General features: G+C 38.5%; 1 protein-coding gene across 1 annotated transcript in view; it reads left to right on the forward strand.

Annotated features, from left to right (window-relative positions):
* Nucleotides 1–14322, forward strand: part of LOC128636655 (zinc finger protein 17-like) — a 51116-nt gene that overhangs the window by 8281 nt on the left and 28513 nt on the right. The gene's annotated exons all lie outside the window — the stretch shown is intronic.

Here is a 14322-nt window from a genome sequence, read left to right on the forward strand (position 1 = left end):
ATGTGCTCTCTCCTCTGTGTGCAACAGAAAATCTATATCCAGCATCTCACAGTATAGTCTGTATTCACTACAGTTATGTGCTCTCCCCTCTGTGTGCAACAACAAATCTATATCCAGCATCTCACAGTATAGTCTTTATTCACTACAGTTATGTGCTCTCCCCTCTGTGTGCAACAGCCAATCTATAACCAGCATCTCACAGTATAGTGTTTATTCACTACAGTTATGTGCTCTCTCCTCTGTGTGCAACAACAAATCTATATCCAGCATTTCACAGTATAGTCTTTATTCACTACAGTTATGTGCTCTCCCCTCTGTGTGCAACAACAAATCTGTATCCAGCATCTCACAGTACAGTCTTTATTCACTACAGTTATGTGCTCTCCCCTCTGTGTGCACAACAAATCTATAACCAGCATCTCACAGTAGAGTCTTTATTCACTACAGTTATGTGCTCTCCCCTCTGTGTGCAACAGAAAATCTATAACCAGCATCTCGAAGTATAGTCTTTATTCACTACAGTTATGTGCTCTCTCCTCTGTGTGCAACAGCAAATCTATATCCAGCATATCACAGTATAGTCTTTATTCACTTCAGTTATGTGCTCTCCCCTCTGTGTGCACAACAAATCTGTATCCAGCATCTCACAGAACAGTCTTTATTCACTACAGTTATGTACTCTCCCCTCTGTGTGCAACAGAAAATCTATAACCAGCATCTCACAGTATAGTCTTTATTCACTACAGTTATGTGCTCTCTCCTCTGTGTGCAACAACAAATCTATATCCAGCATCTCACAGTATAGTCTTTATTCACTACAGTTATGTGCTCTCCCCTCTGTGTGCAAAAACAAATCTATATTCAGCATCTCACAGTATAGTCTTTATTCACTACAGTTATGTGTTCTCCCCTCTGTGTGCAACAACAAATCTATAACCAGCATCTCACAGTATAGTCTTTATTCACTACAGTTATGTGCTCTCCCCTCTGTGTGCAACAACAAATCTATATCCAGCATCTTACAGTATAGTCTTTATTCACTACAGTTATGTGCTCTCTCCTCTGTGTTCACAACAAATCTATATCCAGCATCTTACAGTATAGTCTTTATTCACTACAGTTATGTGCTCTCCCCTCTGTGTGCAACAACAAATCTATATCCAGCATCTCACAGTATAGTCTTTATTCACTACAGTTATGTGCTCTCTCTGTGTTTGCAACAACAAATCTATATCCAGCATCTTACAATATAGTCTTTATTCACTACAGTTATGTGCTCTCCCCTCTGTGTGCAACAACAAATCTATATTCAGCATCTCACAGTATAGTCTTTATTCACTACAGTTATGTGCTCTCTCTGTGTGTGCAACAACAAATCTATATCCAGCATCTCACAGTATAGTCTTTATTCACTACAGTTATGTGCTCTCTCTGTGTGTGCAACAACAAATCTATATCCAGCATCTCACAGTACAGTCTTTATTCACTACAGTTATGTGCTCTCCCCTCGGTGTGCAACAACAAATCTATATCCAGCTTCTCACAGTATAGTCTTTATTCACTACAGTTATGTGCTCTCCCCTCTGTGTGCAACAACAAATCTATATCCAGCATCTCACAGTATAGTCTTAATTCACTACAGTTATGTGCTCTCCCTTCTGTGTGCAACAACAAATCTATAACCAGCATCACACAGTATAGTCTTTATTCACAACAGTTATGTGCTCTCCCCTCTGTGTGCAACAGAAAATCTATAGCCAGCATCTCACAGTATAGTATTTATTCACTACAGTTATGTGCTCTCTCTCTGTGTGCAACAACAAATCTATAACCAGCTTCTCACAGTATAGTCTTTATTCACTACATTTATGTGCTCTCTCTCTGTGTGCAACAACAAATCTATAACCAGCATATCACAGTATAGTCTTTATTCACTACAGTTATGTGCTCTCCCCTCTGTGTGCAACAACAAATCTATAACCAGCATATCACAGTATAGTCTTTATTCACTACAGTTATGTGCTCTCCCCTCTGTGTTCAACAACAAATCTATATCCAGCATCTCACAGTATAGTCTTTATTCACTACAGTTATGTGCTCTCTCTGTGTGTGTACAACAAATCTATATCCAGCATCTCACAGTATAGTCTTTATTCACTACAGTTATGTGCTCTCTCTCTGTGTGCAACAACAAATCTATATCCAGCATCTCACAGTATAGTCTTTATTCACTACAGTTATGTGCTCTCTCTCTGTGTGCAACAACAAATCTATATCCAGCATCTCACAGTATAGTCTTTATTCACTACAGTTATGTGCTCTCCCCTCTGTGTGCAACAACAAATCTATATCCAGCATCTCATAGTATAGTCTTTATTCACTAAAGTTATGTGCTTTCTCCTCGGTGTGCAACATCAAATCTATATCCAGCATCTCACAATATATTCTTTATTCACTACATGGATGTGCTCTCCCTTCTGTGTGCAACAACAAATCTATATCCAGCATCTCACAATATAGTCTATTTTCACTACATTTATGTGCTCTCTCCTGTGTGTGCAACAACAAATCTATATCCAGCATTTCACTGTATCGTCTTTATTCACTACAGTTATGTGCTCTCTCCTCTGTGTGCAACAACAAATCTATATCCAGCATATCACTGTATCGTCTTTATTCACTAGTTATGTGCTCTCTCCTCGGCGTGCAACAACAAATCTATATCCAGCATCTCACAATATAGTCTTTATTCACTACAGTTATATGCTCTCTCTGTGTGTGCACAACAAATCTATAAGCAGCATTTCACAGTATAGTCTTTATTCACTACAGTTATGTGCTCTCTCCTCTGTGTGCAACAACAAATCTATATCCAGCATCTCACAGTATAGTCTTTATTCACTACAGTTATGTGCTCTCTCCTCTGTGTGCAACAACAAATCTATATCCAGCATCTCACAGTATAGTCTTTATTCACAACAGTTATGTGCTCTCCCCTCTGTGTGCAACAACAAATCTATATCCAGCATCTCACAGTATAGACTTTATTTACTACAGTTATGTGCTCTCTCTCTGTGTGCAACAACAAATCTATAACCAGCATCTCACAGTATAGTCTTTATTCACTACAGTTATGTGCTCTCTCTCTGTGTGCAACAACAAATCTATAACCAGCATCTCACAGTACAGTCTTTATTCACTACAGTTATGTGCTCTCTCTGTGTTTGCAACAACAAATCTATATCCAGCATCTTACAATATAGTCTTTATTCACTACAGTTATGTGCTCTCCCCTCTGTGTGCAACAACAAATCTATATTCAGCATCTCACAGTATAGTCTTTATTCATTACAGTTATGTGCTCTCTCTGTGTGTGCAACAACAAATCTATATCCAGCATCTCACAGTATAGTCTTTATTCACTACAGTTATGTGCTCTCCCCTCGGTGTGCAACAACAAATCTATATCCTGCATCTCACAATATAGTCTTTATTCACTACAGTTATGTGCCCTCCCCTCTGTGTGCAACAACAAATCTATATCCAGCATCTCACAGTATAGTCTTTATTCACTACAGTTATGTGCTCTCTCCTCTGTGTGCAACAACAAATATATATCCAGCTTCTCACAGTATAGTCTTAATTCACTACAGTTATGTGCTCTCCCTTCTGTGTGCAACAACAAATCTATAACCAGCATCTCACAGTATAGTCTTTATTCACTACAGTTATGTGCTCTCCCTTCTGTGTGCAACAACAAATCTATAACCAGCATCTCACAGTATAGTCTTTATTCACAACAGTTATGTGCTCTCTCTCTGTGTGCAACAACAAATCTATAACCAGCATCTCACAATATAGTCTTTATTCACTACAGTTATGTGCTCTCTCCTCTGTGTGCAACAACAAATCTATATCGAGCATCTCACAGTATAGTCTTTATTCACAACAGTTATGTGCTCTCCCCTCTGTGTGCAACAGAAAATCTATAGCCAGCATCTCACAGCATAGTATTTATTCACTACAGTTATGTGCTCTCTCTCTCTGTGTGCAACAACAAATCTATAACCAGCTTCTCACAGTATAGTCTTTATTCACTACATTTATGTGCTCTCTCTCTGTGTGCAACAACAAATCTATAACCAGCATATCACAGTATAGTCTTTATTCACTACAGTTATGTGCTCTCCCCTCTGTGTGCAACAACAAATCTATATCCAGCATCTCACAGTACAGTCTTTATTCACTACAGTTATGTGCTCTCTCTCTCTGTGTGCAACAACAAATCTATATCCAGCATCTCACAGTATAGTCTTTATTCACTACAGTTATGTGCTCTCTCTGTGTGTGCACAACAAATCTATATCCAGCATCTCACAGTATAGTCTTTATTCACTACAGTTATGTGCTCTCTCTCTGTGTGCAACAACAAATCTATATCCAGCATCTCACAGTATAGTCTTTATTCACTACAGTTATGTGCTCTCTCTCTGTGTGCAACAACAAATCTATATCCAGGATCTCACAGTATAGTCTTTATTCACTACAGTTATGTGCTCTCCCCTCTGTGTGCAACAACAAATCTATATCCAGCATCTCATAGTATAGTCTTTATTCACTAAAGTTATGTGCTTTCTCCTCGGTGTGCAACATCAAATCTATATCCAGCATCTCACAATATATTCTTTATTCACTACATGGATGTGCTCTCCCTTCTGTGTGCAACAACAAATCTATATCCAGCATCTCACAATATAGTCTATATTCACTACATTTATGTGCTCTCTCCTGTGTGTGCAACAACAAATCTATATCCAGCATTTCACTGTATCGTCTTTATTCACTACAGTTATGTGCTCTCTCCTCTGTGTGCAACAACAAATCTATATCCAGCATCTCACAATATAGTCTTTATTCACTACAGTTATATGCTCTCTCTGTGTGTGCACAACAAATCTATAAGCAGCATTTCACAGTATAGTCTTTATTCACTACAGTTATGTGCTCTCTCCTCTGTGTGCAACAACAAATCTATATCCAGCATCTCACAGTATAGTCTTTATTCACTACAGTTATGTGCTCTCTCCTCTGTGTGCAACAACAAATCTATATCCAGCATCTCACAGTATAGTCTTTATTCACTACAGTTATGTGCTCTCTCTTCTGTGTGCAACAGCATATCTATATCCAGCATCTCACAGTATAGTCTTTATTCACTACAGTTATGTGCTCTCTCCTCTGTGTGCAACAACAAATCTATAACCAGCATATCACAGTATAGTCTTTATTCACTACAGTTATGTGCTCTCTCTCTGTGTGCAACAACAAATCTATATCCAGCATCTTACAGTATAGTCTTTATTCACTACAGTTATGTGCTCTCTCCTCTGTGTGCACAACACATATATATCCAGCATCTTACAGTATAGTCTTTATTCACTACAGTTATGTGCTCTCTCCTCTGTGTGCAACAGAAAATCTATATCCAGCATCTCACAGTATAGTCTGTATTCACTACAGTTATGTGCTCTCTCCTCTGTGTGCAACAACAAATCTATATCCAGCATCTCACAGTATAGTCTTTATTCACTACAGTTATGTGCTCTCTCCTCTGTGTGCAACAACAAATCTATATCCAGCATCTCACAGTATAGTCTTTATTCACTACAGTTATGTGCTCTCTCCTCTGTGTGCAACAACAAATCTATATCCAGCATCTCACAGTATAGTCTTTATTCACTACAGTTATGTGTTCTCTCTGTGTGTGCACAACAAATCTATATCCAGCATCTCACAGTATAGTCTTTATTCACTACAGTTATGTGTTCTCTCTGTGTGTGCACAACAAATCTATATCCAGCATCTCACAGTATAGTCTTTATTTACTACAGTTATGTGCTCTCTCCTCTGTGTGCAACAACAAATCTATATCCAGCATCTCACAGTACAGTCTTTATTCACTACAGTTATGTGCTCTCTCTCTCTGTGCAACAACAAATCTATATCCAGCATCTCACAGTATAGTCTTTATTCACAACAGTTATGTGCTCTCCCCTCTGTGTGCAACAACAAATCTATATCCAGCATCTCACAGTACAGTCTTTATTCACTACTGTTATGTGCTCTCTCTCTGTGTGCAACAACAAATCTATATCCAGCATCTCACAGTATAGTCTTTATTCACAACAGTTATGTGCTCTCCCCTCTGTGTGCAACAACAAATCTATATCCAGCATCTCACAGTATAGTCTTTATTCACAACAGTTATGTGCTCTCCCCTCTGTGTGCAACAACAAATCTATATCCAGCATCTCACAGTATAGTCTTTATTCACTACAGTTATGTGCTCTCTCTCTTCTGTGTGCAACAGCAAATCTATATCCAGCATCTTACAGTATAGTCTTTATTCACTACAGTTATGTGCTCTCCCCTCTGTGTGCAACAGAAAATCTATATCCAGCATCTCGCAGTATAGTCTTTATTCACTACAGTTATGTGCTCTCCCCTCTGTGTGCAACAACAAATATATATCCAGCATCTCACAGTATAGTCTTTATTCACTACAGTTATGTGCTCTCCCCTCTGTGTGCAACAACAAATCTATATCCAGCATCTCACAGTATAGTCTTTATTCACTACAGTTATGTGCTCTCTCCTCTGTGTGCAACAACAAATCTATATCCAGCATCTCACATTATAGTGTTTATTCACTACAGTTATGTGCTCTCTCCTCTGTGTGCAACAACAATTCTATATCCAGCATCTCACAGTATAGTCTTTATTTACTACAGTTATGTGCTCTCTCCTCTGTGTGCAACAACAAATCTATATCCAGCATCTCACAGTATAGTCTTTATTCACTACAGTTATGTGCTCTCCCCTCTGTGTGCACAACAAATCTATAACCAGCTTCTCACAGTATAGTCTTTATTCACTACAGTTATGTAATCTCCCCTCTGTGTGCAACAACAAATCTATATCCAGCATCTCACAGTATAGACTTTATTTACTACAGTTATGTGCTCTCTCTCTGTGTGCAACAACAAATCTATATCCAGCATCTTACAGTATAGTCTTTATTCACTACAGTTATGTACTCTCCCCTCTGTGTGCAACAACAAATCTATATCCAGCATCTCACAGTATAGTCTTTATTCACTACAGTTATGTGCTCTCTCTGTGTTTGCAACAACAAATCTATATCCAGCATCTTACAATATAGTCTTTATTCACTACAGTTATGTGCTCTCCCCTCTGTGTGCAACAACAAATCTATATTCAGCATCTCACAGTATAGTCTTTATTCACTACAGTTATGTGTTCTCCCCTCTGTGTGCAACAACAAATCTATACCCAGCATCTCACAGTATAGTCTTTATTCACTACAGTTATGTGCTCTCTCTGTGTGTGCAACAACAAATCTATATCCAGCATCTCACAGTATAGTCTTTATTCACTACAGTTATGTGCTCTCTCTGTGTGTGCAACAACAAATCTATATCCAGCATCTCACAGTATAGTCTTTATTCACTACAGTTATGTGCTCTCCCCTCGGTGTGCAACAACAAATCTATATCCAGCTTCTCACAGTATAGTCTTTATTCACTACAGTTATGTGCTCTCCCCTCTGTGTGCAACAGAAAATCTATAGCCAGCATCTCACAGTATAGTATTTATTCACTACAGTTATGTGCTCTCTCTCTGTGTGCAACAACAAATCTATAACCAGCTTCTCACAGTATAGTCTTTATTCACTACATTTATGTGCTCTCTCTCTGTGTGCAACAACAAATCTATAACCAGCATATCACAGTATAGTCTTTATTCACTACAGTTATGTGCTCTCCCCTCTGTGTGCAACAACAAATCTATATCCAGCATATCACAGTATAGTCTTTATTCACTACAGTTATGTGCTCTCTCTCTGTGTGCAACAACAAATCTATATCCAGCATCTCACAGTATAGTCTTTATTCACTACAGTTATGTGCTCTCTCTCTCTGTGTGCAACAACAAATCTATATCCAGCATCTCACAGTATAGTCTTTATTCACTACAGTTATGTGCTCTCTCTCTCTGTGTGCAACAACAAATCTATATCCAGCATCTCACAGTATAGTCTTTATTCACTACAGTTATGTGCTCTCCCCTCTGTGTGCAACAACAAATCTATATCCAGCATCTCACAGTATAGTCTTTATTCACTACAGTTATGTGCTCTCTCTGTGTGTGCACAACAAATCTATATCCAGCATCTCACAGTATAGTCTTTATTCACTACAGTTATGTGCTCTCTCTCTGTGTGCAACAACAAATCTATATCCAGCATCTCACAGTATAGTCTTTATTCACTACAGTTATGTGCTCTCCCCTCTGTGTGCAACAACAAATCTATATCCAGCATCTCATAGTATAGTCTTTATTCACTAAAGTTATGTGCTTTCTCCTCGGTGTGCAACATCAAATCTATATCCAGCATCTCACAATATATTCTTTATTCACTACATGGATGTGCTCTCCCTTCTGTGTGCAACAACAAATCTATATCCAGCATCTCACAATATAGTCTATATTCACTACATTTATGTGCTCTCTCCTGTGTGTGCAACAACAAATCTATATCCAGCATTTCACTGTATCGTCTTTATTCACTACAGTTATGTGCTCTCTCCTCTGTGTGCAACAACAAATCTATATCCAGCATTTCACTGTATCGTCTTTATTCACTACAGTTATGTGCTCTCTCCTCTGTGTGCAACAACAAATCTATATCCAGCATCTCACAGTATAGTCTTTATTCACTAGTTATGTGCTCTCTCCTCGGCGTGCAAAAACAAATCTATATCCAGCATCTCACAATATAGTCTTTATTCACTACAGTTATATGCTCTCTCTGTGTGTGCACAACAAATCTATAAGCAGCATTTCACAGTATAGTCTTTATTCACTACAGTTATGTGCTCTCTCCTCTGTGTGCAACAACAAATCTATATCCAGCATCTCACAGTATAGTCTTTATTCACTACAGTTATGTGTTCTCCCCTCTGTGTGCAACAACAAATCTATATCCAGCATCTCACAGTATAGTCTTTATTCACTACAGTTATGTGCTCTCTCCTCTGTGTGCAACAACAAATCTATATCCAGCATCTCACAGTATAGTCTTTATTCACTACAGTTATGTGCTCTCTCTTCTGTGTGCAACAGCATATCTATATCCAGCATCTTACAGTATAGTCTTTATTCACTAAAGTTATGTGCTCTCTCTGTGTGTGCACAACAAATCTATAACCAGCATTTCACAGTATAGTCTTTATTCACTACAGTTATGTGCTCTCTCCTCTGTGTGCAACAACAAATCTATATCCAGCATCTCACAGTATAGTCTTTATTCACTACAGTTATGTGTTCTCCCCTCTGTGTGCAACAACAAATCTATATCCAGCATCTCACAGTATAGTCTTTATTCACTACAGTTATGTACTCTCCCCTCTGTGTGCAACAACAAATCTATATCCAGCATCTCACAGTATAGTCTTTATTCATTACAGTTATGTGCTCTCCCCTCTGTGTGCAACAGCCAATCTATATCCAGCATCTCACAGTATAGTCTTTATTCATTACAGTTATGTACTCTCCCCTCTGTGTGCAACAACAAATCTATAACCAGCATCTAACAGTATAGTCTTTATTCACTACAGTTATGTGCTCTCTCCTCTGTGTGCAACAACAAATCTATATCCAGCATCTCACAGTAATAGTCTTTATTCACTACAGTTATGTGCTCTCTCTCTCTCTCTGTGCAACAACAAATCTATATCCAGCATCTCACAGTATAGTCTTTATTCACTACAGTTATGTGCTCTCTCTGTGTGTGCACAACAAATCTATATCCAGCATCTCACAGTACAGTCTTTATTCACTACAGTTATGTGCTCTCTCTGTGTGCAACAACAAACATATATCCAGCATCTCACAGTATAGTCTTTATTCACTACAGTTATGTGCTCTCCCCTCTGTGTACAACAACAAATCTATATCCAGCATCTCACAGTATAGTCTTTATTCACTACAGTTATGTGCTCTCTCCTCGGTGTGCAACAACAAATCTATATCCAGCATCTCACAGTATAGTCTTTATTCACTACAATTATGTGCTCTCCCCTCTGTGTGCAACAACAAATCTATATCCAGCATCTCACAGTATAGTCTTTATTCACTACAGTTATGTGCTCTCCCCTCTGTGTGCAACAGCAAATCTATAACCAGCATCTCACAGTATAGTATTTATTCACTACAGTTATGTGCTCTCTCTCCGTGTGCAACAACAAATCTATATTCAGCATCTCACAGTATAGTATTTATTCACTACAGTTATGTGCTCTCTCTCCGTGTGCAACAACAAATCTATATCCAGCATCTCATAGTACAGTCTTTATTCACTACAGTTATGTGCTTTCTCCTCGGTGTGCAACATCAAATCTATATCCAGCATCTCACAGTACAGTCTTTATTCACTACAGTTATGTGCTCTCTCTCTGTGTGCAACAACAAATCTATATCCAGCATCTCACAGTATAGTCTTAATTCACTACAGTTATGTGCTCTCCCTTCTGTGTGCAACAACAAATCTATATCCATCATCTCACAGTATAGTCTTTATTCACTACAGTTATGTGCTCTCTCTCTGTGTGCAACAGCAAATCTATATCCATCATCTCACAGTATAGTCTTTATTCACTACAGTTATGTGCTCTCTCTCTGTGTGCAACAGCAAATCTATATCCAGCATCTCACAGTATAGTCTTTATTCACTACAGTTATGTGCTCTCCCCTCTGTGTGCAACAACAAATCTATATCCAGCATCTCACAGTATAGTCTTTATTCACTACAGTTATGTGCTCTCCCCTCTGTGTGCAACAGCCAATCTATAACCAGCATCTCACAGTATAGTCTTTATTCACTACAGTTATGTGCTCTCTCCTCTGTGTGCAACAACAAATCTATATCCAGCATCTCACAGTATAGTCTTTATTCACTACAGTTATGTGTTCTCTCTTCTGTGTGCAACAGCAAATCTATAACCAGCATCTCACAGTATAGTCTGTATTCACTAAAGTTGTGTGCTCTCTCTCTGTGTGCAACAACAAATCTATATCCAGCATCTCACAGTATAGTCTTTATTCACTACAGTTATGTGCTCTCTCTGTGTGTGCAACAACAAATCTATATCCAGCATCTCACAGTATAGTCTTTATTCACTACAGTTATGTGCTCTCCCCTCTATGTGCAACAACAAATCTATATCCAGCATCTCACAGTATACCCTTTATTCACTACAGTTATGTGCTCTCTCCTCTGTGTGCAACAACAAATCTATATCCAGCATCTCACAGTACAGTCTTTATTCACTACAGTTATGTGCTCTCTCTCTCTCTCTGTGCAACAACAAATCTATATCCAGCATCCCACAGTATAGTCTTTATTCACTACAGGTGTGTGCTCTCTCTCTCTCTGTGCAACAGCAAATCTATATCCAGCATCTCACAGTACAGTCTTTATTCACTACAGTTATGTGCTCTCTCTCTCTGTGTGCAACAACAAATCTATATCCTGCATCTCACAGTATAGTCTTTATTCACTACAGTTGTGTGTTCTCTCTCTCTGTGCAACAGCAAATCTATATCCAGCATCTCACAGTATACCCTTTATTCACTACAGTTATGTGCTCTCTCCTCTGTGTGCAACAACAAATCTATATCCAGCATCTCACAGTACAGTCTTTATTCACTACAGTTATGTGCTCTCTCTCTCTCTGTGCAACAACAAATCTATATCCAGCATCCCACAGTATAGTCTTTATTCACTACAGGTGTGTGCTCTCTCTCTCTGTGCAACAGCAAATCTATATCCAGCATCTCACAGCATAGTCTTTATTCACTACAGTTATGTGTTCTCCCCTCTGTGTGCAACAACAAATCTATATCCAGCATCTCACAGTATAGTCTTTATTCACTACAGTTATGTGCTCTCTCTCTCTGTGTGCAACAGCAAATCTATATCCAGCATCTCACAGTATAGTCTTTATTCACTACAGTTATGTGCTCTCTCTCTGTGTGCAACAACAAATCTATATCCAGCATCTCACAGTATAGTCTTTATTCACTACAGTTATGTGCTCTCTCTGTGTGTGCAACAACAAATCTATATCCAGCATCTCACAGTATAGTCTTTATTCACTACAGTTATGTGCTCTCCCCTCTATGTGCAACAACAAATCTATATCCAGCATCTCACAGTATACCCTTTATTCACTACAGTTATGTGCTCTCTCCTCTGTGTGCAACAACAAATCTATATCCAGCATCTCACAGTACAGTCTTTATTCACTACAGTTATGTGCTCTCTCTCTCTGTGCAACAACAAATCTATATCCAGCATCCCACAGTATAGTCTTTATTCACTACAGGTGTGTGCTCTCTCTCTCTCTGTGCAACAGCAAATCTATATCCAGCATCTCACAGTACAGTCTTTATTCACTACAGTTATGTGCTCTCTCTCTCTGTGTGCAACAACAAATCTATATCCTGCATCTCACAGTATAGTCTTTATTCACTACAGTTGTGTGTTCTCTCTCTCTGTGCAACAGCAAATCTATATCCAGCATCTCACAGTATACCCTTTATTCACTACAGTTATGTGCTCTCTCCTCTGTGTGCAACAACAAATCTATATCCAGCATCTCACAGTACAGTCTTTATTCACTACAGTTATGTGCTCTCTCTCTCTCTGTGCAACAACAAATCTATATCCAGCATCCCACAGTATAGTCTTTATTCACTACAGGTGTGTGCTCTCTCTCTCTGTGCAACAGCAAATCTATATCCAGCATCTCACAGCATAGTCTTTATTCACTACAGTTATGTGTTCTCCCCTCTGTGTGCAACAACAAATCTATATCCAGCATCTCACAGTATAGTCTTTATTCACTACAGTTATGTGCTCTCTCTCTCTGTGTGCAACAGCAAATCTATATCCAGCATCTCACAGTATAGTCTTTATTCACTAAAGTTGTGTGCTCTCTCTCCGTGTGCAACAGCAAATCTATAACCAGCATCTCACAGTATAGTCTTTATTCACTACAGTTATGTGCTCTCTCCTCTGTGTGCAACAGCAAATCTATAACCAGCATCTCACAGTATAGTCTTTATTCACTACAGTTATGTGCTCTCCCCTCTGTGTGCAACAACCAATCTATATCAAGCATCTCACAATATAGTCTTTATTCATTACAGTTATGTACTCTCCCCTCTATGCAACAACAAATATATATCCAGCATCTCACAGTATAGTCTTTATTCACTACAGTTATGTGCTCTCTCTCTGTGTGCAACAACAAATCTATATCCAGCATCTCACAGTATAGTCTTTATTCACTACAATTATGTGCTCTCTCCTCTGTGTGCAACAACAAATCTATATCCAGCATCTCACAGTACAGTCTTTATTCACTACAGTTATGTACTCTCCCCTCTGTGTGCAACAACAAATATATATCCAGCATCTCACAGTATAGTCTTTATTCACTACAGTTATGTGCTCTCCCCTCTGTGTGCAACAACAAATATATATCCAGCATCTCATAGTATAGTCTTTATTCACTACAGTTATGTACTCTCCCCTCTGTATGCAACAACAAATATATATCCAGCATCTCACAGTATAGTCTTTATTCACTACAGTTATGTGCTCTCTCTCTGTGTGCAACAACAAATCTATATCCAGCTTCTCACAGTATAGTCTTTATTCACTACAGTTATGTGCTCTCTCTCTGTGTGCAACAACAAACATATATCCAGCATCTCACAGTATAGTCTTTATTCACTACAGTTATGTACTCTCTCCTCTGTGTGCAACAACAAATCTATATCCAGCATCTCACAGTATAGTCTTTATTCACTACAGGTATGTGCTCTCTCTCTGTGTGCAACAACAAATATATATCCAGCATCTCACAGTACAGTCTTTATTCACTACAGTTATGTGCTCTCTCATTTTAAAAAGTGGTAATAATGCATTGGTTTCTCAATAGAATTAATTGTATATGGTGCAATTTCTTCTCACATTGCAGTACTGCCCTAGAGGAACCACTTTCTGATGTTTCCTCATAAGTTTATAAACTGGCAAGACCACTTCATTATCATTAATTGTGTACATGAATCTCAGATACAAAACTATTGATCCACTTTACCCATTTTTTCAAATTTCTCAATAGAAGTCTTTTAGACTGATATAAATCATCAATAAATCGTGCTGCATTA

This window comes from Bombina bombina, chromosome 7 (assembly GCF_027579735.1).
Source record: "Bombina bombina isolate aBomBom1 chromosome 7, aBomBom1.pri, whole genome shotgun sequence".
Taxonomy (NCBI): domain Eukaryota; kingdom Metazoa; phylum Chordata; class Amphibia; order Anura; family Bombinatoridae; genus Bombina; species Bombina bombina.